Consider the following 25,744-nt stretch of genomic DNA (forward strand, 5'->3'; position numbering starts at 1 on the left):
TGGTGTTTGGAGATACATTTATTACCTCCAATGTTTTCAGGAAGGCCATGTGAGGTTCCTGAGTTTGAGAGGGTGGCCTGTAACATGCTACAAATTGCAGAGCAGTCTTGCCTATGGTTAATTGCACCTGGATGGTCTCCGATGCATCATGCGTTGCCACCAACCTTGAGGTGTGGGTGTCCTTTATGAATATGGACACCCCCCGTCCTTTCTTGGTGTTGTCCGGATTTTGGGGCCGGAACGCATGATATGAGGTGAAACCTGTTAGTGCTGGGGTGCTCTCAGGAGCCTTGAACCAGGTTTCTGTCACAGCACAGACATCGATGTTCTCCATATTGAGAAGGGCCTCGAGTGCGTGCATCTTGAGATTGAGACTTCTGGCATTGAGCAGCATTACCCTTAGTTTTTTCCTTTTGGTGTTCTAGGGTGGTAGGTTTAGAATTTGAGCCTTGCCTAAAAAGGCACTATGGGGTGGCAAGAGCCTTTGCCAATATCCGGAAGCCCAGGGTGACAGGTGCAAGCCGTCCCTTGCGAAGCAGCGTGGCTTGTCCAGCATGTCATCCCAGGCAGACAGACATTGGATCCCCTTTGAATGACACCAGAATTTAAGCCAATTATTAAAGCTGATCATCTTATCACTGTATTGTGGCATCATTCTAGGTGAAGGTAGGATACTGCTCAAGGTCAGGGTCATACCTGCCTGGGCTACATAATCAGAGAGCTCCTCGATGTCCCTTTTCATGTAGTCCAAGGAGGTGCGTCTCAGGTCGTTGACACCAGCGTGGACAATGACTGAGTCGTACTTGTACCTGCTGTTGAGAGACCTGAGTGCTTGCGTTATGTGGCGGATTCTAGCGCCTGACAGGCAGCTTACTGTGACCTTCTCTTTACTCAGTCTGGTGAGCGGACGTCAGTGTGTCTGACTATGGAATCACCAATGACAAGTGTGTCTGGCATTTTGTTTGGCCTTAAGGGCTGTGACTGTTTGACACTCTGACTGTGTGGTCTATGTGTTGCATGTGTTGGGTCGTGAGGTGGTAGTTGTTTGGGTGTCTGCTTTGGTGGCCTCTGCTGTTTTGGTAAATTTTTGATCAGAGCCTCCGAGTATGTCTTTGTGTGAGTATGTGTATGATTTGAAGTTGTGATGGTACCATGTGTGACTGGGTATGTATTGTGTGTGGTTACCTTCTCCTCCTGTCTGGTCTTGCCAGTCCTATGTTGAGAGAGCTCAGCCTCCAGTTTGGCCGTATAGTTGCATCTCTCGCATGTATTTGTGTTTTTGTGTTTTGTGGGAGAAGGAGAGGATTGTCTGTGTACATGAGGCAGTTGTAACATTGCCTCAATATTCCCAGGTTCACCAGTTGAGCTGGAGAGGACACTAGCAACTGATCCCTCGACATACTAGAAGTAGTAGATAAAGAGACTTTCAAAGGACTCCGGGGGAAGTGGGTTTTAGGCTGGTGGGGTACTATCTATAATAAGAGTGCTTTATCAAGGTGCAAGTACTGTAGGAGTAAGTGCTAGGCTTTACAGATAGAGAATAGTCTACTTGGGAATCAAGTAGAGATGAACTTTTCAGTTATAGGATATGCTGGTTAGATCAGCAGTACAGCTCGAGGAACCATAACGCATTTTCCCACATGCTTTTGGGAGACTTGTATTTGTTTTTCAAATTTTAGCCAGGCTGAGATGTTTTTCTGTGTAAGAAAAGGCTTCCATCTTGCAACCCTATCCCATAGCCCATACATATGGAGAATATGAGAGATTGTTGTCACATGTAATACATAATCAGTACTTGCCAGAAATTCCTGCAGCTTCTTCAGTGTTGCTATATGTCTCTTGGCAGCCTACGTGACCAGTTTTCATCTTGACTTTTCATCAATTTTGGAGGGACGTCCAGTTCTTTGCAACATCACTGCTGTCCCATATTTTTTTCCAATTTGTCATGACTGTCTTCACTGTGTTCCATGGTATATCCAATGCTGTGGAAATGTTTTTGTACCCTCTCCTAACTGATACCTTTTAACAATGAGATCCCTTTGATGCTTTGTAAGCTCTCTGCGAACCATGCCTTTTGCTGTACCAGGCAACTGAGTAAATGTCAGGAAAATCCTACTAGGATGGCTGAACTTTATTTGGGGTTAATCAGAGTCTTTTTAATTGATGGCAGGTATGTACCCAAGAAGACTGAATGTTGTAATTAAATCAAAAGGTACTTTAACAAAGTATTAGTTTAAGGGTGTGCACACTTATGCAGCCAGCTTATTGTACATTTTTTTATTTTTTATATTTTTCCCCTAACAGATTTGTTTGTTTTTCAATTGAATTGTACAGGTCACATTAAAGGTGAGAAAAGTTTTGAAATTATTTATTGTGGTCTCATTTTTTTATATCACAAAAACCTGGCATTTTCATAGGGGTGTGTACACTTTTTATATCTACTGTAGCCACTCTGAAAAAAAAATCTAAACATTTCGTATTTTCTTTTCTTTTCTCAGTTGCTATTTTTTAACATTCTGCATTTTTGTAATTCAGCTATTGGCTGTTTTTTTTCTCATCTCTGTAGAGAAAACAACTTGAGTTTCAAAAGATAAATAACCAATGGCCATATTATCTTCGCAAACTTCCTGCACAATCGTTATGAAAGGATGGACCACACACGTGACCTTACAGTACCTTAGGAACGTAATGGTGTATTAACAAAGTTACCATAAGAGTAGATGTTCAAAAAGATCAGCGTTGAAGTAGGATGAGCGACATGGGACATATCCTGACAAGGAAGGCCAACCATCTTCAAAAGCTTTAGGGCACCTCACATGCACCCTAACCACTGTATAGCACAAGGAAATCAGTATAAAGTCAGTGGTTAGGGTGCCAAACCTTCAGAGCTTTCTTGCCTCTGAGAATGGGAGGCTAGAACCCCGCCAGTTAGGTATGCGCTAGGAGGAGAAAGGGAAAGGGAAAATATCCTCATTGGCGTAAAACACAACAAAAAGAAAGGGGAGCGAGGATGCTCCTACTGAAACCATGATCTAAATGACCTTGGCTGGATGTTTCCTGTTATGGTAAGAATAACAAAAAGCAGTACTAGGAAGCCACCTTTTAAAAACCGTCCATTTTGACACTCATTATCCCCTTTTCTTACCTTCATAGGAAATACATAGTTGATTACAACTTCTGACATTGAAGTATCTGTGTTGCCTGTGGACATCCAGAGTATGTAGAATTGTTTCTTAACTATTTTTTTTTCTGATAGCAAAAAGGGAAATAAATATCTTGATTAAATAAAACTCTGAATCCACTTTAAGGCATCAGGAAAGATTTGTTTTCAGAGTTGCCCTATCTTTATGAAAGATGAGGCAGAGTTGAATCACCATAAGAGCTTGTAACTCATTTAGTTTTTTTTCCAAGTCAGAGCAGTGAGTACCACCATTTTCCAAGATAAGAACTTCAAATCAGCCTCATGAGCAAGTTCAAAAGAAAAAGGGCAGGTTTCTCCAGCACAAAATTAAGATCCCCTGTCTTCTAGGTGGGTGACTATATAAACCCCTTTCAAAAACTGTGTTGACTTAAGGCAGGGTATAAAGGAGGGACCACTGGCAAATAAGCAGAAATTGACCGAGAGGCAAATCTTAATAGAAGAGTAAGAAAGGCCAGAAGAGATGAATCTTGATAGCAGAGTAAAAAAGGCCAGACGATAATAACTCACACAAGTACTCTGGAACCAATGGCTTCTGGGCCTTAAAAGGCTCCTAATTCTTGCTTTGGCACCAACTAGAAAAAAATGCATGATTTTCTAGTAGCAGGACTGTTAGACTCCCATAATACCAGTTGCATGTACTCAGAAAACAGATGCCTAAAAGGTATTAAAATTCTATCGTCTGGCCAGTGAGTTAAAGAAATTGAATGTTGGGGTGTATCAAACAATCCCTGTCCTGTGTAAGTCCACTCTGTGAGGACGTTTGTGGAAATTCATTTGCAAGTCAAATGGCATCAGAAATACTTGGTCTAGGTATTTAAACCTCTTCTGCATCATCAACAGAATGGTTGGAAGTGACAGGTATATCTCGCATAGGATATCGATGCTCTGGAACAGAGTCTCCATCAACATAAAACAAAGTTTATCCCTGTCCATATTCAAGCACAACTTGGATTTATGGATGGGAAACAGAAAATATACCTGAGGTCTGCCCCTGTATTACTAATGGACAGAAGCAGTTCCTAAATGCTTTATATCATGCAGGGGTCCCCTCAAATTATCTCCGGTATGATCCCAGTTATTCTCATTAGGGTTATTATATAATTATCAACCATGGGGATGGGTAAGGACCAGTATCTAACCAAGTGGGATAGGTTAATTCAAACACAAAAAGGGAAACTGGCTAGGCTTAAAATGGCCCACTACAGCAGTTAGACTAGGGCTTACTTATTAACTTATAAATTGCTCTTGGCCAGTTTGAGAAGAAGGAAGAACCATTATTGCCTGGGCTGAAATGGAGTTACTAGTATAATCGTTGGAGAGTTGTTCTGAATATTTAGAAGAACCCTGGATATCACAGGAAAAAAGTGGAAAGGCATACAGGAATGTCCCCATCCATGGGAATAAAAAGGCATCTGTCTTCCTGGCTTTTATGCAAGGAGTCTTGAAGTAGAATTTCCCTGTCTGTGAATCAAGGAAAACAGATATGCTTGAGGCATTCCACACAGTTGCATTAATTCTTGGAAGACTCCAGGTGAAACTTCCATTCATGTGGTCTATTCCAGGCCTGCTCAGTTTGTCTGCTATAACCTATTGCTCTGACAGAATGTAAGTAGTCTTGAGAATCAGACTGTGCTGAGTTGCTAAGGCTACCATAGCAAGTCTGCAAAGAGAGTAGGATTTGGGCCCCCGTTTGTTTATGTGCCACATCACTGTGGTGTTGTCTGTGATTACTAGTACAGGGCCTGTAACTCAAAGATGACTTAGATATTTCAGAACATTTATTTGTGCCATCATTTCTTTGACACTTATGCATTTCAGTTTGTCCTGTTTGTTCCACATACCCGGAACTTTCATCCCCTTTGATATAGCTCCCCAGGCAAAGTCTGAGTTATCTGTGTTTGCAGGCTTAAAAGGGTCTGGAGGGAAAAGGGAGATCTGGGTTGACCGTCAATTGATTTACCTACCACAGTAATTCCTTTTTTTTTGCAAATCCCACCACTGTGATCTAAAATGATAGGTGATGCAGGAGATGGGTCCAAACTGATCTGACGAACCACTGATTTTTCCTCGTGTGAAACATTTTGAATTTTGAGATTTTGATGTGAAAGTTTAGAAAAGAAAGGTATGGGATGGGTCTCCTGGTTCCTTCTTTTTTGGCACCAAAAAGATTTTTGAATAAAATCCTTTTCCGATTTGATCTTGTAGGAACACATTCTATAACCCCTGAGAAAGCATTTTATCTAGGTAGGAGGAAACAGGAAAGTTTGAATGGATGGATGCAGAGGAGTTTATTGAAAAGGAGGAAGGGAATCCCACTGGTGCTGCTGAGAGAAGTGAAGGCCTAGACTTTGGAAAAGCTTTACTGACTTGACAGAGTGTATGTGTGTGTGTGTGTGTGTGGGGGGGGGGGCATGATGGGGCGTATGGTCAGTCTGTCTTCTTAGATTGTTCTAGATTTTGGAAGGACCCCCTTTCATTTTAGAACCTCCCTGCCATTGTCTTCTGAAAAATTGTTTGCTAGTACCTTGATGGGATTCTTTATTCATTTCATATAAAAGGAACCTGAACTGAAAGGATACAATCTAATACATTTTGGCATAGAGACTTAAAAAATCTAGGTAGCCCCCATAAGTTAACTTTTCCCTTCATCAAATCTTGTAAGGATATCAGCAGAGGAGGGGTCAAATAATACCCCTTTATCCAGGGGAGGAATTCTAGACCTCAGATTTGACATCCTCTGGTAAATTCTGAGAACAGTTGGGTAAAAATCCTCATCAGTGACACAGTGTTAGGTGCTCTAGAAACAGCATCAGCAGTGTCATAAGAACATTATAGAGAATGTCTGGTTACCTGAGACACAGAAGATATTAAGGAATTCAGAAAAGGCTTAGTCCCTGACGAAGGGAAGTCAGTGACTAAAATTCTCATATTGACTAAGGAAGCCAGCAGAAACTTGGACATGTGAACCTGACAATTCACTATTCTGAAGGCTAAGGTGGAAGAAATATAAACTTTCTTCCCAAACCCTTCAAAGACTTTCCCATCTTTATCAGAAGGAACAGTGTTTCCTGACATAAGGTGTTTGGCAGAAGATGGTTTAGACAGGAAAATATCTGCATAGTCTTATCTAAGGTTTGAAATAAAGTTGTGGGTCTGGGGGACCTTATATAATTTATCAAACTTTCTTTGGGTAAGTGGGTGTTACACAAGCTACTGGCTGCAAGGAAAGAATCCCCTAAGGATGGCAAAATAGGAGAAACAGCTGCAGGATTTGGAAAATCCACCTGTAACAAATCATAATATATTTGCTGTGACTCTGGTATCTCCTTTTGTTCCCACTGAAATATCTCCTTCAGCTGTGGAATCTGAAGAAAAACTTTCCTCAGTGTTCCCTATTCTGTTGAGTAGGAACTTAAGAAACAGTCTAATTCCTGTCCTTCGGGCTGAGAATCAGAATTTGAGAAAGGAAAATCTTTTCCATTTTTAAATGAAGGGAAGAATCAGAATGTAAAGACTGAAAGGCTTTAAATAAACATTTAGGAAAATCAAGCCAATCCTCTTTGTCTGCCTAGGCGATACAGATGAAGAAAAATGCCTATTTTTATGCCTCCTTTTCGTGGGAGACCCTCCCAGAAAAACAGTACCCTGAAGGACATCCCTTTCCCTGGGAATCACATGCCTCAGTGCAACTTTGTGAAGAACTAATTCCTACTCCTCCCTCCAGTACTGTCAGGAGTGATTCTCCCTTGTCCATAACAGGCAGCCAACCAGCCACAAAGGATGTGCCTGCCTGTCAGTCCATAGTGACCTCCTGAGTAGCAACACCAGATGGACTGAGAGAAACAGACGAGTGGCCTGAGGAACCCAGTATGGCCACAGCAGAAAACATTGATTAGCATCCGAGGTGAAGAGGAAGCCAGTGTGAAGACTGAAGCCTTCCATATAGCTTTTCTTTTCTTGTGGATCAGGGAGGGAGTGATGTATGTGTTTCTACCTAAAAAGGTACTGATAAGCAAGTAGCAGAGCCTTGGTAAGTTAGTCTTACTTCCTGACTAAAAAAATTATTTTGAAGCAGAATGTTTAGTGTCAACCGCCAAAAGCAATAAACCCTAGCAATAATTTTTGACAGAACAGTTAAACTTTTCCTCACAAAAATGGTAAATTGGAAGGCATTCCCCAACAGGCTACTTATCTGCCCAACTCTGAGGAAGCACTAGCTGACCAAAAATTGCCTGAAGCCCGCATAAGAAAGTGCTGTTTGATGACAAGAAAGTTCAAAAGGTTTGGCTTCCTAATCACTGACTTTAAACTACTCTTCTTGAGCTGCACAGTAGTTAGGGTGCATGGAAGGGGCACTAAAGCTTTGGAAGCTGGCCGGTTGTTCAGTCCTTGGCAGGATATGTCATATTTGAATTTAAATTCATACCACATAATGTGACATGCACCTTCCAGTGTGTCATTATCTTCTCCAAAACTGTGGTCTTATCGTTTAAGCCAGAACTAGAGGCATGAGACTTTTGTATAAAACCTGGAAGGCACTAAATTCTAGGCAGAACCTTAGCTATCCGTGCTTCTACAGAGTATGCCAAATACTCATGGTCAGATAATGGAACAAAAATTACCCTAAGCTCAGAGAGACATGGGTATAGGGCATGGCTGATATAGATCTTATTAATTCCAGAAGAATATCTTTGAACAACTGAATGACATGTCTACAGCCAATAGCACATCTAATCATTAGTCCCACAGCACAACAAAACTTTTCAGTGAATTTAGCTATAAAGTAACCTTTCTAAGGTCCAGTCGACATGTGACCCTTATCATAGGAGGTTACTAGGCTAATGGCCCTAGAGCCTTTTTAAGCCCAGCAATTCATTTTAAAGCTGAAAATCGAGCCCTGTACCTTGTGTTTGTGAGGTTATCACCTTAACCATTATACCATCCCCCAACACATTCAGTTCATGTATTAAAACACATGATTAACATATTCTAATATATTCAAATTGTGTTTCAAAAAGTCCAAGGTCCGATTATATCAATTTCTCAATCTGTTTCTGTAGGAGTTTACCTGTCCCAAATCCTTGACAGGATCTTCTCTGCATCTGCCATAATGGCCTGTTCTACAAATTTGATAGACTCTGGCATAATAGTGTAGCTGTCCCATACCTCTCAATCTCTTAGAGCAAGAAATCTGGGCAAAGCCAGAAATAAAAGTGGAACAAAGGCCCAAAGATAGGAACAATTTTTAAGCATTGCTCTTACAAACTTAGAAAGCTGATAGAATAACAGCTTTTTCATTAGCATGAATTTTCTGAATGATATGAAGTCTGAAACTCAAATGTCTGTCATTATTTTTTAACTTCAATCTTTAATGATTTGTCATTAATTTGCCAGAAAACCACAATTTTATGAAAAATGGACCAAAAATTTGGACAGTCTGCAAAAATCTGTACAGTTGAGACGTATGATGCTGTACCAGTACTTATTAGCTGAACTATAAGAGTATGAACTACCTAATGAGTATCCTACAGATGCCAGTTTGTGGTACTCTGCTCTTACAATTATTGGTATTCCTACCTTCGGATGTTGACCCATTAATAAAAATACCAAGACCATGGCTGCTCATTGAAAATAATTTAACTTTCCCTTGTAGACTTATCCTAACTAGAATAAAAATGGACATGAAAACTGGAGTCCAAGCAGTATTTTTAAATTCAGACAATAATCAATGTGAAATGAGTACTGCTTAATATTAAACCTAGCAACCTTTAAACAGACCACCAAACAGAAGATTAAACTTCAACATGGACAGCTTGTCTAATAACCTCTTTGACTATATACTCAAACTCAGAAGATTGAAATTCTAAAGGCCAGATGGCTTTTACCTTTGCAAGGATAACTGTAGGACAAAAACAAGAAATGGGCAGGGTATAGTTTGTTCTTGGCACCCACAAGGAGTTATCCACTCAAGGGAATCATGTTAAGACCACCAATGATATGGAAACAGGTAGTTCATGACACTTTAAGGTGACCACCAGTGATATGGAAAACAATAATTTGAGACACTTTAAAGAGACCACCAATGATATAGAAACAGGTAATCTGAGACTTAAAAACCTTCTGAAGATGCACTCTGTTAGACATGGAAGGTAGAGATGATGTCCTACCTATTATTACTAGCCACATCAGTACTGTTATTGCTTTTTACATGGACCAGGACTCTAAACTATCAAGAACCCCAGACAATACAAAAGGCTGACTTACCCTAAGTCAGCTTCACTTAAACTTGTGTATTTTTGACATGGCTAAATCACCATTTTGTTTTGTTAATTTTTTGACAGTCAATTTTTGTGTGACGTTAATGTATTGGTTTAATTGGTAATGGTTTCCATGATTATAACTTTGTTATTATGAATGACCCACATCCCATCCCTTCAAAAAGTTACTTTACATTAATGAGGGCAGAATACAAGAGAACATTTATATCTGCTTAGGACTTTGAATAAACAGATGTGATTTCCTAACCCTGTGCAGATTAGGTATTCCATACTCAATTCCTAACTCTTTATATGCTCATTGGATTAGTACCTTTTATTTAAACCCAGGGTTAAAAAAATAATTAATGTTTCTGTCAAAACTAAAAATACAGGGTTACACCATTAATTGCTTGCACACTGAAACTGCAAATATCAGCATTCCAGTACCATATAATTCAATCACGTTTCTGCTCTGTATTACATTCATACATAGCTGACAGCCATGCCATATACTAAACTGAATTTACAAACAAGTGAGTGCAATAAACAGATATGTAACTGCATCCCAGATGCAACAGTGATGACCAAACCAAACAACAGACTGAGCATAATCACATGCAAGAGTCATCTCCTTCCAGTCACATAACCTAAAGTAAGAATATGTGACTGTCAACTTTAAGTGAGTCAGGGAAATCCCATCAGTTATATTATTATATTCAAAATGCAGGCATAGGGAATACAAACTGTTTCTGATAATCATAATTTCATCATCAGTTATTGCACAGATTATGCCTGTACAGAACAATCCCTTTTCTCCTAGTTATTTCATCACCTCACCTTGCTGTTTCCTGTGAATACCAGGCTTTTATCAAGTTGTGCTTATATTTAATTTTTATTGCCTGTGCCTCAAATTCTCATTGCATTACTTTCTGGACACTTTGCATTGCTTGTTTGACTCCAGAGGCACCGTTTCCCTTTTAGCTGCATATTTTGTATCATATCATATGCATACTCTCAGCTCTGCACTGAGTTGCATGCCAGACATGTAAACTCTTTCCTATATGTACTCATGCTTGGCCCAAGATTATTTTAAATGTGTTGTGTGCTTACCTGCTTCTTCACTGTACCACCGACCTAATTCTGGTCTGGGTATGTTCAGACTGATGGACTCAGTTACTTCCCTGCTTCTTCACAGTACCGCTAGCCTAATTTTGGTCTGGGTTTGCTCAGATCGATTGTTTCAGGTACTTACCTGATTCTTCACAGTACTGTTGGTGTTAAGAGAAAAAGTTTTAAAACATACTGTTATTTGTCTCTTTCCCTATCTAGCAAGATGAATATGCTATTTGCTGAAGTGTTGGTAAGAAAAGGTCATTGAACCATGTTTATTAAAGATGGGCTTTACCTATGATAGATGTAGTTTGCTTATGAACTTGAATAACATCTGTTTTCTATACTTCTGAATAAGTTAAATTACTGAGGCAGGCTGTGGAAAATTCCAGCTACCACTGTTGAACTAAGTATGCTGTACCTTTTTGAACGTTCTACACTAACTGTGGTTTTGAGGTAAACGTTCTACACTAACTGTGGTTTTGAGGTAAACATTCTTTTCTGAGGTAAATTGTGATCCTAGATGTTTTTCATAGCCAACTGTCAACTGTTAGAAATGTAACAAAAGCTATTTTGGCTCATAACAGGAACGTATAAAAGTTGATGTCAGTAAACAAGCTGATCAGATTGAGATCATCTTGGCCAACATGCTACTGTAATCTGGTTAGCTGCAAATAAAGAAGTTTTTTCATCACCTGAGGCAGATGTGACTCGCTTGAATTTTTTCTTCTGACGTTTTGGTCCTTCGGACTGGAAACCTCTAAAAGATACGGATCAGACCGACAGAGAGACCAAAAAACCTGCGCAGGTGAGGGTTTCTTACCTTAAGATTCCCACGACGGAAAGCCCTCCGACTGATTTGTCGTTGGAAAGAGGCCGGCCGCTCTCTGTTCCCTATCTGAGGGACGGTTTCCGAACCAAAAGGGGAAACAGAGTCTCATCTGGTTCAGGTAGGATGGAAAACATTTTCTTTTAATTTAATTTAACCTTGTCGACAAGGGTTTTATTTTTAGTTAAGGGTGGGTAGGAATAATTGTTAAGATTATTTTGTTAGGATTACCTGTTATTTTGTTAGGATCCCCGTTAAGATAGCCCCATTTTGTAATAAGCCCTGTAAAAATAATTTTGATGCAGTCCTAAAATATACAGTCCTAAAATAAGAAATCTAGGAAAACATGGGTTCTAGTTGCTGCAAGTGTGAGAGTGATGCCTGTTTAAATGTTGATGCAAGTATATGAAAAGTTTAAACAAGAATAATGTTAAATTTTTGAAGAAGTGGAAGTTGAAATATGATTTTGATGGTACACTAAATAAGAATGCCTGTGCAAAATTGGTTAGAGATTTGAAAAAGGATGCAGGAACTAGAACTAAAAAGCAAAGACAATTGGGATTTCCCCAAGCACAAAAATGGTTAGAAGAAGCAAATAAACGCGCTATAAAAGAAAAACCGTGTCAGGAAAAAGAGAAAATAAATCAAAAGGGATCACTGGTGCCAAGTGGAAAAGTAGCTTTATTTTTAGATAAGGAGGATGAGCACACAGTTTGTGCAGTACAAAGGCAGGCAACTGCCCCACCGTATGGGGAAATTGCTGCTGACATACCGGAGGAACCTCCTCAATATCAGTCTGAAGATGTGGGATCTGTACAGCAGGGTGGGTTATTAGCTGCTCAAGGAAATGTTGTGACCCCTCCAATTTACCCACAAATTCCCGTAGTACCTAAAGTTGCTTTGCAACAGGTAGACCAACCTATGCAGTTAAGGTCAGGACCAGCAGGGCAAGGACGTTGAGCTATTAAACTTCCTGACCATTCAGAAGCTCTTCCCTTAATACAAGTTGCAAAACCACAAGCAGGAGATGTTGGACAAGAACCAACTATTTTAGTTTATCATCCCTGGGCTAGAGAGGATATAAAACGAGCTACGGATGGTATTCCTCATCCCAAGGTTAATTTTCAAAAGTTTTCTGAGGACATAGTTGGTATGCATTTAAGTTATCATTTAAATGGTTTAGAAGTAGAACAAGTAGTGCGACAAATCTTAGGTCCAGATTGGCACTTAGTTTGTGGTACTTGGACATGTAAGGCAGATGACGGCACTACATTAAAGCATAATTCTGGGGTGCTAGACACACGAGTCACTGATCTGTTAAAGAGAATTTTTCTGATAAGTGGCATCCAAGAGCAGATTGGACAGTAATAAATCAGTGCATTCAAAATTATGATGAATCTGTAGATCACTATATTGTAAGATTGACAGAAGTGTTCAATAACCATTGTGGAATAATGATTCCGTGGGATCAGACCAATGATACTCCGTATGAACAGCAATTGAAAAATGCTTTTCTTAAAGGTTGTAAGGCTCTGATAAGTAGTTTTATTACTAAGCACATGGTAGATCACAGAACATGCAGACTGCAACCTTTGTTTGAATATGCATGACATGCTGAGTGACATTTTAATCTAAAAAAGAAAAAGAAAGCACAAGTGTTAGCAGTAGGGCGCTGTGGTGGCGTAAAAAAATGTGGGGGCCCGCAATGGGACACGTTAAATGAACCGGGTGGACATTCAGCCTATAGGGAAAGGTTAAAACGTGGAGAATGTTTTAAATGCGGTAGACGTGGGCACTTCGCTGCCGACTGTGAAGAGTGGCAACATCCCCCACAGCTTACGAACAAGGGCTCCGCATGACTATATGATAGTAAAGAAAGGCGCCATCTTCATTATGGGGATAATGAAGAGGCAGACACTCTTTACGATGAATGTCAGAACACTCTAATGGAAGGGCGGGATTGTGACTGTGAAGTCATAAACCTGGCAAATTTGGGTATTGCTATGCATCTAGATCAGAAACCCATGATGGAGTTTTTGGTTGAGGGACAGAAAGTGGAGTTTTTATGTGATTCAGGTGCATCACGTACACTTTCGGGTCCAGCAGTTCTGCCTCCGAACTGCGAAACAGATGAGTTTGTCCTTGTAAAAGCGGCAAACGGGAAAATCTATAAGGAACCACTGTCTCATCCTCTACTGTTCACAGATCCGCAAACAAACCAAACTGTTAGGTGTAGGGTAATTATATCAAAAGTTTGTCCAGTTAATTTGCTAGGAAGAGATTTGATGCATGTGTTTGGAATAGCGGCAATTCCCACACCTAAGGGTATTGAGGCAAAAAGGTTAGCGGATGGCTTAGTAGTACAGGGAGTACAAGACTTGTTTTACTGGTATAGCCTAGACTTGATTTCAGATGGCCCGGGGAGGGTTGATACAGAGTTGATCAATCTAGCTCTAAGTAAATCTAGGAACGGGTCACCGCAGGTTGCGGCGCACTTACATTGTACTATGTTCTATAAGGCCCTTGGTTCGGATAAAGAATTTGAAAAAGAATTCTTTAAGCACAAGTGTGCAAGGATAATTTTGAATGATATGTTATAGGATACGCAAGGTAATACAGTAGTAACCTGTACTTTGACTAAGGAAATGAGTTCTTTATATCGCTCAAGTTATAGACCGCATGTTTCAGTTACTAAAGCAGTGGGGACACATTGGGTAGATTTGGCGAAAAAAGTAACAATTTGGGACACAATGTCTGAAAGTCAGTTAAAAGATCAACAGATCCAGGTACAAAGATTAAATTGGGTGACTTGGTCACGACCAAGTGTGCACCTCAGGGATGACAAAACAGAAATGGCATGACAAATCCTCCTAACTCAAGAGGAAGATAGTGCATTAAGTGCCTTGCCTGTCGATTTATGGTCAAAAGGTAAAGGGGATGTGGGACTGATGAAAACAGCAGGTGAGGTTTGTATAACTCCAAAGTCAGGTTTTAGACCTCGTAAGCACCAATACCCGTTAAGTAAACAAGCGGAGGAATGAATTAAACTAGTTATCGAGCAGCTAAAACAGGTAGGAATTCTTGTTGAATGCCCAGATTCACCCTGCAATACCCCGTTGTTTCCTGTAAAGAAACCGGATGGGTCATGGAGGTTGGTTCAGGATTTACAAGCAGTTAATTCAGCTGTGATCCCAAGAGCACTGGTGGTCCCTGACCCCTATACATTACTTAATGATTTATTGCCTCAGCACAGATATTTTTCTGTCATAGATATAAGCAATGCCTTTTTCTCCATACCACTACACAAGGAGAGTAGATTTTGGTTTGCATTCACTTTCCAAGGTAAAAGATACACATACACCAGGTTGCCACAGGGTTATTGTGAGAGTCCGACAATATTCGCACAAGAAATGGCTGCGAATTTAGCTCAGTTTGTTCCCCCAGAGGGAAGCCAGGTCCTGTTGTATGTAGATAATATTTTATTGGCCTCACCCACGCAGGAAAGTTGTAAAAAGGATACCCTAGCCCTTCTTAGTTTTTTAGCTGAGCAAGGACATAAAGTAAATAAAGAAAAGTTACAATTGTGGAAAGCACAAGTAAAGTACTTGGGTTATTTAATCTCGCAGGAAGGTAGACAATTGGAAAATAAAAGAAAACAAGCAATTCTTGAGGCACCTATGCCTACGACTAAGCGGGAGATGATGTCGTTTTTAGGTGTGACTAATTTTTGTAGAAGTTGGATTCCTAATTATGCTGAAGAAGTAGGGCCATTGACCGCACTGATCTATGACACTCCCATGGCAGCTAAAAGTAATATACAGTGGACAGATAAGGCAATATAAGCATTTAATAGAATTAAGCAATTGATAGCAGGATCCTCTGTTTTGGGTTTTCCGAACTATTCTAAGCAGTTTGTACAAATGGTTGATTGTAAGGGAGGATATATGACTTCGGTTCTGGTACAAGTACATGGGGATAAACAGAGACCGATAGCTTTTTATTCCTCCAGATTAGATCCTGTTGCAAGGGCATTGCCGCATTGTGTTCAAGCTGTAGTGGCAGCCGCCATGGCAGTGCAAGCCTCAGCATCATTAGTTTTGTTTCACCCATTAAAATTGCAAGTTCCACATTCAGTAGCTACTATACGTTTGCAAGATAAGATAACCTTTTTATCTCCTAGTCAACATTTGTCATGTATGACAGTGCTGCTGACACAGCCACATATGACCATAGAAAGATGTACTACTCTTAATCCGGCAACACCTTTGCCGACTCCAGAAGAAGGTACTCCACACGTTTGTTTAGAGAGCATTCATGACAAAGTACTTCCCCAACCAGATTTAACGGATATTCCGTTGGTAGATTCTGATCTTATTTTGTTTGTAGACGGACCAGCAAAGAAGGACACTGTAGGAAAAACGCTAGTAGGGTATGCAGTCACCACAGAAACTGAAGTTTTGGAAGCAAAAGGATTGTCAAATATTTATTCTGCCCAAGCAGCTGAGTTAGTGGCTTTGACTCGAGCTTGTACCTTAGGGGAGGGTAAAAAAGTGACAATTTATACAGATAGTCAGTATGCTTTCTCCACTGTGCATGTTTTCGCTCAACAATGGAAGAATAGAGGAATGGTTACTGCGACAGGCAAACCAATAAATCACAGAGATTTAATTTTACAGTTGTTAGATGCAGTGCAACTACCACTTCAGATAGCGATATGTAAATGTACCGCACATACCAACAGAAAAGATCCTGTCTCCAGGGGAAATGCCCTTGCTGATATGGCTGCAAAAAAGGCAGCTCAAGAAAATGATTTGCTTTTACATGACAATGATTTAGAGCCCGGACACCTCTTAGACTTAGAGACACTAAAAGTAATGCAAACATTGACAACACAGAAGGAAAAATGTCGTTGGGTGAAATATGGTATTACCCAACAGGATGGGTTGTATAGGGCATCAGATGGCAAAATGGTATTACCCTCAAACCTTTTTAGGTATGCTGCATTGGTTAGCCATGGACCTGCCCATGTAGGAGTACAGACAATGGTTCAAATAGTGTCTAAGGTGTTTTGGTGTAAGGGGTTTTCAACTTATGCAAAGCAATTCTGTTTATCTTGTTTATTATGTGCAAAGTATCATGCTCAGGGGGGAGTTAAGAAATCTCAGCAGGCATTCCCCACCCCTCCATATCCATTCCACACACTCTGTATGGACTTTATTGAGTTGACACCCTCAGAGGGAAAAAAGTTTTGTCTAGTCATAATTGATGCTTTTTCTAAGTGGGTAGAAGCTTTTCCAGTAAAGCATCCTGACGCACACACAGTAGCAAAGCTTTTGACAACAGAAATAATTCCCCAATTTGGTTTACCAAGACGCATTTAAAGTGATAATGGGTCTCATTTTGTTAACCAGATTGTTCATAAGTTGGGTCAAGTGTTTCAAATTGATCTCAAGTACCATTGTGCTTACCATCCGCAGTCAGCTGGACTGGTGGAGAGACACAATGGTGTCTTGAAAAGTAAGCTCCGCAAACTGATGGCAGAAACGCATAGATCCTGGACTGTGTGCCTTCCACTGGCACTCCTGTACATGCGAATCTCACCCTCCTACAAAGGACTTACACCATTTGAACTTTTGTTTGGGAGACCATATTATGTCCCGCAGTGGCAAGGATAGTTGCCAGCGGAACGTGAGGGGGGTGAGGATCTGGCGGATTATATGAAGAAGCTGCTAAATGTCAAGTCTCTTGTAACCAATGACTCCTTTGCAGATTCCAGAAGTGAAACCTTGTTAAGCGTGGCACCCGGGGACTGGGTGCGGATCCGAATTGTGATGAGAAAGAACTGGTCATCCCCCAGGTGGGAAGGCCCATATCAAGTACTTATCTCAACACCTACGGCTGTAAAGATCACAGAGAGGACTTTGTGGATTCATATTACCCACTGTAAAAAACTTAAGACTTTTCCTTCTACCATTGATGTTGGTCAGACTCCATCGGACCCCTGAACGCAAAGTCTGACTACAAAGGAAGGATGGCCATGTTTAACTGGTACTTGAACTGTTACTTGATGATGATTTTGGTGGCGAAAGTAAATATGTCCATACGAGAAGGAACAGTTGTGAGAGAAAAAGGAATGGTGGTGCTGCAAGCGCAAACAGGTGTTACTACTGTGTTCAAGGTAAAACTTTGTGAAGGAATTTTGGACTGTGCTAAATGGAACAATAATGATTTATTGACTCATGCAAAATATTTGTGCAATAGAGACTGTGCGTCCTGGTCAAATGTTTGGTGGTCAACAGATGTGAATGGATGGGAAACAAGTGGTGCAGTGATACCGGAGAAAGATAAAAGCAGGCAACAAAGAATAAAAATTGCGCATTTCCAAGGTACCGAAGTAATTACTATAACCATCGTGTCACCACAAGAAAGTGATTCAGGAGTTTATGGAATCGGAGTGTCTCTTCCAATTGGAACTGATCCTTTGGGAACTTTCCAACTTAAAGTGCAAAGCCTTAAAAATGCTACAAGTAAAGCAGATTTTGCCTTCACAGAGGAAGAACAATTGTTACTCGAGACGGGATTCGTACACCATAATGAATGGTTATCTTGGGTTAGATATAGTACCCAAGAGGCACATCGTGAGAACTGTGTTTCTTGTGCTGAAGGTAAACAGCAATTAGCGACAGTCCCATTGATGCAAGCTGAAGGTAATCTAACGTGTCTGTTAAAGTTAGTCTTCAACAAAACCAAAGATAAATGCAAAGATGAAACCCAGCATTTTCCAGTCATAAGCAAAGTTGAGAAACCGCCTACAGCAATCTCTTATCCAGGTTCGTATATGTGCATTTCCAGAGATGGCACAGGAAATAATTATGGCAATATGGGACAGAACTATTGCAATGTTACTGTGAATGGCAATGAAAATCCATTTCTGGAGAACCAAACTCATAGTTTGGCAGATGTATGGTGGTTATGTGGAGACAACAAACTCAGATCAAGGCTTACGATTCCCTGGAAGGGAACTTGTGCACTTGCAAAGTTAATTCTGCTATTCTACATTTTCCCAGTTCCAGCAAACAATTTCGTAAGAGAACCTGAAATAAAGCCGAGGTGGTTGAATAAGAGAAAAAGAGAGGCACCAAAGCAATCCTTTGATAGCAGTGTCTACATTGATAGCATTGGCGTACCAAGAGGCGTGCCTGATGAATACAAAGCAATAAACCAAATAGCGGCTGGTTTTGCATCCATCTTTGTCTGGATTCAACCCAATAAGAATGTGGACTGGATCAACTACATTTACTATAACCAGCAGCATTTTGTGAACTATACCAAAGATGCATTAAAAGGTATTGCTGAACAACTGGAGGCCACTTCGCAGGTGGCATGGCAGAATCAAATTGCGTTGGATATGCTCCTGGCCAAAGAAGGAGGAGTTTGCAGGATGTTTGGGACTTTCTGTTGTACATATATTCTGAATAACACTGCCCCTGATGGGAGCATCACTCAAGCTTTGAAAGGTTTGGAGATGTTATCCGAAGAATTGGCAGAGAACTCTGGGGTAAATAATCCCTTCACAGACTTTCTACAAACGTGGTTTGGAAAATGGAGTCATCTCATCAGCAGTTTCCTGGTGTCCATTGGAGTTGCTGTGTCTATCGTGGTGGTATGTGGTTGCTGTTGTATACCCTGTATCAGAGGTTTTCTACAAAGACTGGTTGATACTGCTGTTACGAAGACAATGTACCAGCAGTTTCAACAGACTGGTGAAAGTGAATGCATTGAAATGTGACTTTTGCAAATGTTTTGAAGTTTAAAAGTTTGTCTTGCAAATGAAGTAATGTATGCAAAGAAAAACTTAGTTTTTACCATATATTGCTGAAATAAAAAAGACAAATAAAAGTGTTTTGAGGGGGGGAATGTTAAGAGAAAAAGTTTTAAAACATACTGTTATTTGTCTCTTTCTCCCATCTAGCAAGATGAATATGCTATTTGCTGAAGTGTTGGTAAGAAAAGGTCATTGAACCATGTTTATTAAAGATGGGCTTTACCTATGATAGATGTAGTTTGCTTATGAACTTGAATAACATCTGTTTTCTATACTTCTGAATAAGAGTTAATTTACTGAGGCAGGCTGTGGAAAATTCCAGCTACCACTGTTGAACTAAGTATGTTGTACCTTTTTGAACGTTCTACACTAACTGTGGTTTTGAGGTAAACGTTCTACACTAACTGTGGTTTTGAGGTAAACATTCTTTTCTGAGGTAAATTGTGATCCTAGATGTTTTTCATAGCCAACTGTCAACTGTTAGAAATGTAACAAAAGCTATTTTGGCTAGTAACAGGAAAGTATAAAAGTTGATGTCAGTAAACAAGCTGATCAGATTGAGATAATCTTGGCCAACATGCTGCTGTAATCTGGTTAGCTGCAAATAAAGAAGTTTTTCATCACCTGAGGCAGATGTGACTCGCTTGAATTTTTTCTTCTGACAATTGGACTCATTTGTTCTGGGCATACTCAGACTGACAAAGGAAGTGCTTCCCATTTTGCTGTCCTCCCACCCATAATTACCCATCTACCCTACAGTGCATTAAACTTATCCTTTCCTATCCCCTATTACAATCAACTCCCAGTCTTCTGTCTCTTAAACTCATACTAACTCACTCATTTCTATTAGTTTTATCATATGCTCACAAAGACAGCTACCTAATGCTGTAACAGTGTTATACCTCATACTTTTAAATCTGTGTATTCCTAGAGTCATCCCAATCTAATCCAGAAGAAGGAACAAGACTCCCTCATAAATTCTAACCAACAAATCCCATAACCACTATGAGTACTTCTGCTTTCTCTGTTCATTATCCATCTACCATACCACCTCCTTACTCATTCTAACTTTACTTCTCCAGTTTCTTACCTACCTTCATACCAGTAGTTCTACCTGTCCCGTTTCTCAACTATTCTTCTTTATAATTACTCCTCACATTTCTCAACAACAACATTACCAGAGTCAATGCTCACTTACTGCCCCCTCTTCTAGAACTCACTCCATCTCACCGGCAGTACACCCTAAATACATCTTCTCTTTCCCCCCATCTTCTCCTCCCATCATATTCCTATATTGTACAATCTGGATAACTCTGCTAATAAATATCCTACTTATCTGAAGTTACGCTGCAACAAACTCTGGTTTCCAAAACCTACCCTTCCCTTAACTACTTAAGCACATTTCAACAGCTTTACGTAATACCAGCAGCACCAAGAGTAAACTGGAACAACTACACTCCTTTCTTAATGTCCATAACCCAGTTATATATTACAGAATTTTGGTTAAAACCAGCACACCAAGCCTTAATCAAAACTTTCAAAACTACTACTAACTTTCAACAACAGATCAGGAACCACAGTTCTGTGGGGAACCATGATTCTTTTTAAACAAAATCTTTAAGCCTCCCTCCTGACCCAGAACACATCCAGCAATGATCAGGTACCAAACTGGCAAATCATACAGATGCTCAGCAAAAAGCAAACAAAACCAATTACCCCCCTTTCCCCTCAAATGCCACAAATAAAACTTCTTAAGTCTATGTGTATTGTTATGGCTAGGGTTGTATAGGCCCTAGGGCCGATAGCCTAGTACCAACCTATGAACCTATAAAGACATTATCATCCTCAGTGACTTCAGCCTAAAGGTCATTGATCCCAGCAACTCCGAAGCAGTCAGCTACCTGACTCACCTTGATCTTACTCAACTAAATACAGAGCTCACTGGACCAGCTTTAGATCAGGAAAGTAATCCCCCAATTACGTTAGGCTAATTCAGTCCTACCTTCCCTAAACAAAATCTCTGAAAAATAGTCTTCACCCAGCTTACAGAATATACTCAAAAATAGAATATCCTTCCCCCACACCAGCATGGTCCCTTGGCTGGCTATACTACCATAACAGCTTTATACACCCTAACTGATGATATCTTATGGACAGAAACAAGGAACTTTTAACAGATGCTATCTTCATAGACATGAAAAAGCCACTGCTTTGGTGAGCCATCACGTTCTATTAAATTCCATTATTTCACCTGGAATCAGTCAGAACTCTCTTCCATAGTCTGGAAATTTCCTGGTCAGGAAACACATTAAAGTCCAAAATAAATTGTCATTCTTTTCTTCCTCACCTCTAGTCTAATAAGTACCTCATGGATCCATCTTATCTGCCCTGATTTCCTTCCTAGTTATTAATCATCTACCCATGACCTCCACCAGCTCAATATCATGCTACATGCAGATGGTATGGGCATCTGCAGAGCCAACCTTCCCCCTCTGCCATCAAATCAGAACTTGAAAAAGATATTTCCATGCTATCTCTTTACTGAAAAAATAAACTTATACTCAATTAAAGAAGTCACATTCAGTCACCTTTGGTACCAAACAGAAACTTTCACCATCCCCACTGTATGTACCAGTCAGCTTAGCAACCAACTACTCATGCAAACAAGCGCTTCAAATGCAAAGTTATCTGGCTTGATCAAAACATTATCTGTTAGCATCATATCGCTACAAAATCAAAAGTCAAGTCTTTGATTTTCTGTTTCAAAAAGATCTTCCTCTTCCTGACCTCTACTGCCAGTGCAGGCATAGGGAAATGGAGTCTGATGATACCTCTACTACCAATGAAGGCATAGAGAAATGGAATCTGATGACACCTCTACTACCAGTGCAGGCATAGAGAAATGAAGTCTGATGGCACCTCTACTACCAGTGAAGGCATAGGGAAAGACACTCTGATCATCTAGAATATGGTCTGCCAATCACAGTTGGTGCTTTCAAGAAATACATCACTTCCCTTGAAACCACAGCTAACAATATATGTAGAATTATCTCTCCAGTTCCAAAAAGACAACATCATTACAATGTTCATCAAAGGGCAAAATGTATTTTAGTTAAACAAAGGTGCACTTTACTCTTAGATGTCTTCTTTACTTCTAAACTCTTAAACCTACAGACCTTCCCCTTTATTTGACAGTAAATTAACTAAAATATTTACTACCTATTAGTTGAGATCCCAGTTCTACAAAACTCCATTGCTATTTACCCAAAGGAATAGATTTCATGGTACTGGCAACAGTTTCTCAACAATAACCTTCCTCAAAATCTTCTGTAGCCAACTTAAAAATATCAGTCTCAACAAAAAGCTGAGATCTCTTATCAAATCCCCTAAAGCCAGCTATGAAGGCAGAATTGCAGCTGACACCAAAAACAACCACAAAGCCTTCTATAGATATATCAAAAACCTCCAAAGCAATACCCAGATTTGTTCTGAGTTATTGCACAATGGCACCTTCTATATTGAGCCAACAGATATAGCCAACATACTGGCCAACAGATTCAGTGACAACTTTACCCCTCTCCCTTATCCCAATACCAGAAAAAAGCCTGGTACCCACCCTTTCTGCTGCACAGGTAAAAGCTGCATTGTCCAAAGCCAAGAATACAGCATCCATGGGACCTGATAATATCTTTGGATGCATCCTACACGAGCTACAAAATGAACTGGCACAGCATCTGTGTGCCCTGTTCAGTCACAGCCATACCTCAGGCTATGACCATAATGAATGGTGCACTACTACAGTCATCCCACTCCATAAAGGGGAGCAACTACATACCCTGGGAACTATCGCCCCATTAGCCTGATGAGTCTGGTATACAAAGCTATGACGCATAATCATGGACCTGCTTAACAAAGATATAGGCAATCTCCAAACTCTTGACTCCACACAGTTTGGCTTTGTCAAGGGCAGATCCTGCCTGCTGAACCTGGTTGACTTCTTCGAGGCAATCACCAAGGCTGTGGATGAGGGTAAGGCAGTGCATACAGCCTACCTCGACTTGGCCAAGGCCTTTGATACCATTCCCCACTCAGGTATCATTGATAAACTCACCAAACTAGGCATCAATCCTTACATCACTGGGTGGGTTACAAATTGGCTCACAGGCAGGACCCACAGAGTGAAAGTTGCGGATTCCAGATCAGACTGTTGACCAGTCATGAGTGGAGTCCCACAGGGCTTTGTCCTGGGCCCTCTCCTGTTTGGCATCTACTTCTCAGAAGTCCAGGCCAACACAGAAGGACTCTGACTGACCAAGTTTCCTGATGACTGCAAGCTAGGAATCATTATCAACTCCCCAAGTGATGCAGACATCCTAAAAAAGGGCCTCTCTGGGACCAATGACCTGAAGCTTAATGCCAAAAAATGCGTTATCATTTCCTTTGGAAAAAAACTAAATTCCCATGAATTACCATATTGATGGGAGCCCACTGAACACTGAAGGGGCCATAAGAGATCTGGGCACCCAGGTCGACAGCCACCTCACCTTCGACCACCATATTGCCACTGTGATCAGAAAATCCTTCTATGTGACACATTTTATAACCAAAGGTTTCGCATCCAGACAGACTCATTAGACCAGACTCATTAGACCAATCATCGAATAAAATGCCCTGTTTGGCATGTACTTGACCAGACACCTACAACAGCTGGAGAGGCCACAAAAGCACCTCACAAAAAGGATCCTAGGCCTTAAACACATGTCATACATGGACAGACTCAAGAAACTTCAGCTGTTCTCAGTCTCTTATCGTCTTCTTAGAGGTGCTCTCTGCTTGACTTACAAAGCCATGTCTGATCCAGCCTTACTTGAAATGCTACACCTAAAGAAATGCCAATTCCCACGCACCACATACTCCAGAGATCACAACCTCATTACCACAATTAACAGAACATGCTGGATAGACATGTTTATCTGCCAAAGACTGCCCATACTCTGGAATAAGCTTCCCATTCATGTCAAGCAGAGCACCTTGTTGGCCCTCTTCAAGAGAAATCTTGATAAGTGGATGGGTAACAGAAAGTTCACCCAGGGATCACTCCAGCTGCCCTACTGGATAGGGGCACTATGAACTAACATCGGGTGGCACGGTCCCTAGGCAATTTTTTTGGGCTAGTCTTGTAAAGGCTCCAGAGCCATTAACCTAGTACACACCTATGAAAACTCATCAAAATGCAATACAATAGGTGGAATAACATAAATACATTGCCCTTCCTTAGACCTTTCATTTTTTCTTACTATACTCCTATTAGCCTAACAATGAATTCTCCCATGAACCCATTCTTTCCATCCTTTCTTCCACTCTTGTTTAAATGTTCTCAACATTCTACCTTCCACCCTCCTGCATTATCATTCTGTTATTCTATATACTGTAAATAGTGAGGAATTTCTGTGTATGCTGCATTTTGGTCCAGTTACATAACTTGTCTTAAAGGTTAAATGCTATTTTTCACTTAAAGCTATTTTTACTTATACAGTTGTGTTTTAGCAATAGTACTGCTCACTTGCTTGTAAAATGTGTTTGATTAGTCATCACTATGCATGCATCTGTTTGAAAATGTCAGCTTTGTTACCTTCTATTATCCTGTCCCAGACAGAGTCTGAAAATAGTGCCTTGGGTATTATTCTTGTTAACAAATGTAAATAAATGCATACATTCATAAATAAATACATATTCCCATACCCATTTATGCATACATTATATGAATGTCTCGCACCAAATGTAATAAAATCAAAAATTAAATCACGTATCAATGTTTCAGCCTTATTGATTTTGTTTTTATGCAAATCTTGTGCATTCACTAAGAAAGTCAGCACTCTGAACTAGGACCAGAACCTTAGTGCAAGTAAGAGAGATAAGAAACTTACAATAGATCTGAGGCGGGAATACAAAAATGGTTTAAAACATACATCTAGTGAATCAGAGCTGGATCCAACACTATGCGACATAAGCAATTGCCTAGGGCCTGCTTGGTGGGGAAGCCCACCCAACCATTAATTTAATTAAATTAAAAAAAATAAGTAAATAAACAGCAAAAAAAAAAGTAAAGTTTTCCTACATTAATTTTCTGCTTGCATGCAATGGAAGCAGACCATGCACAAAATTAGATTTTCCGAAGCACTAGCTGATTTCTTTAGCAGAGGTTCTCTACAATATGAGTCGCTGATTTCTGCAGCACAGGTGCTGTGCAGGATTTATTTAAGTGAGTTCCGAAGGTGTGTGGAATGCCTTTGTTACAAAAGATAGTTTGGTTAATGAACTTACTTGAGCTCAAACCCTGAGGCCTTAGCTACAAGTGCCAAGAGTCTTATTTCCTCTACACGGACTACCCATTGGTTGAAAAATTCTGAGATGGGTACTTTTGTCATTTATTGGTTAATTAATTTTCTTTCACTGAAAAATGTTCAAAACTACAAATTTAAAATGCACTCCAATAAATGTTGCTGTTTTAAACAAGAAAT

This window comes from Protopterus annectens, chromosome 2.part0, assembly GCF_019279795.1.
Source record: "Protopterus annectens isolate FY-2018-M chromosome 2.part0, PAN1.0, whole genome shotgun sequence".
NCBI lineage: Eukaryota > Metazoa > Chordata > Ceratodontiformes > Protopteridae > Protopterus > Protopterus annectens.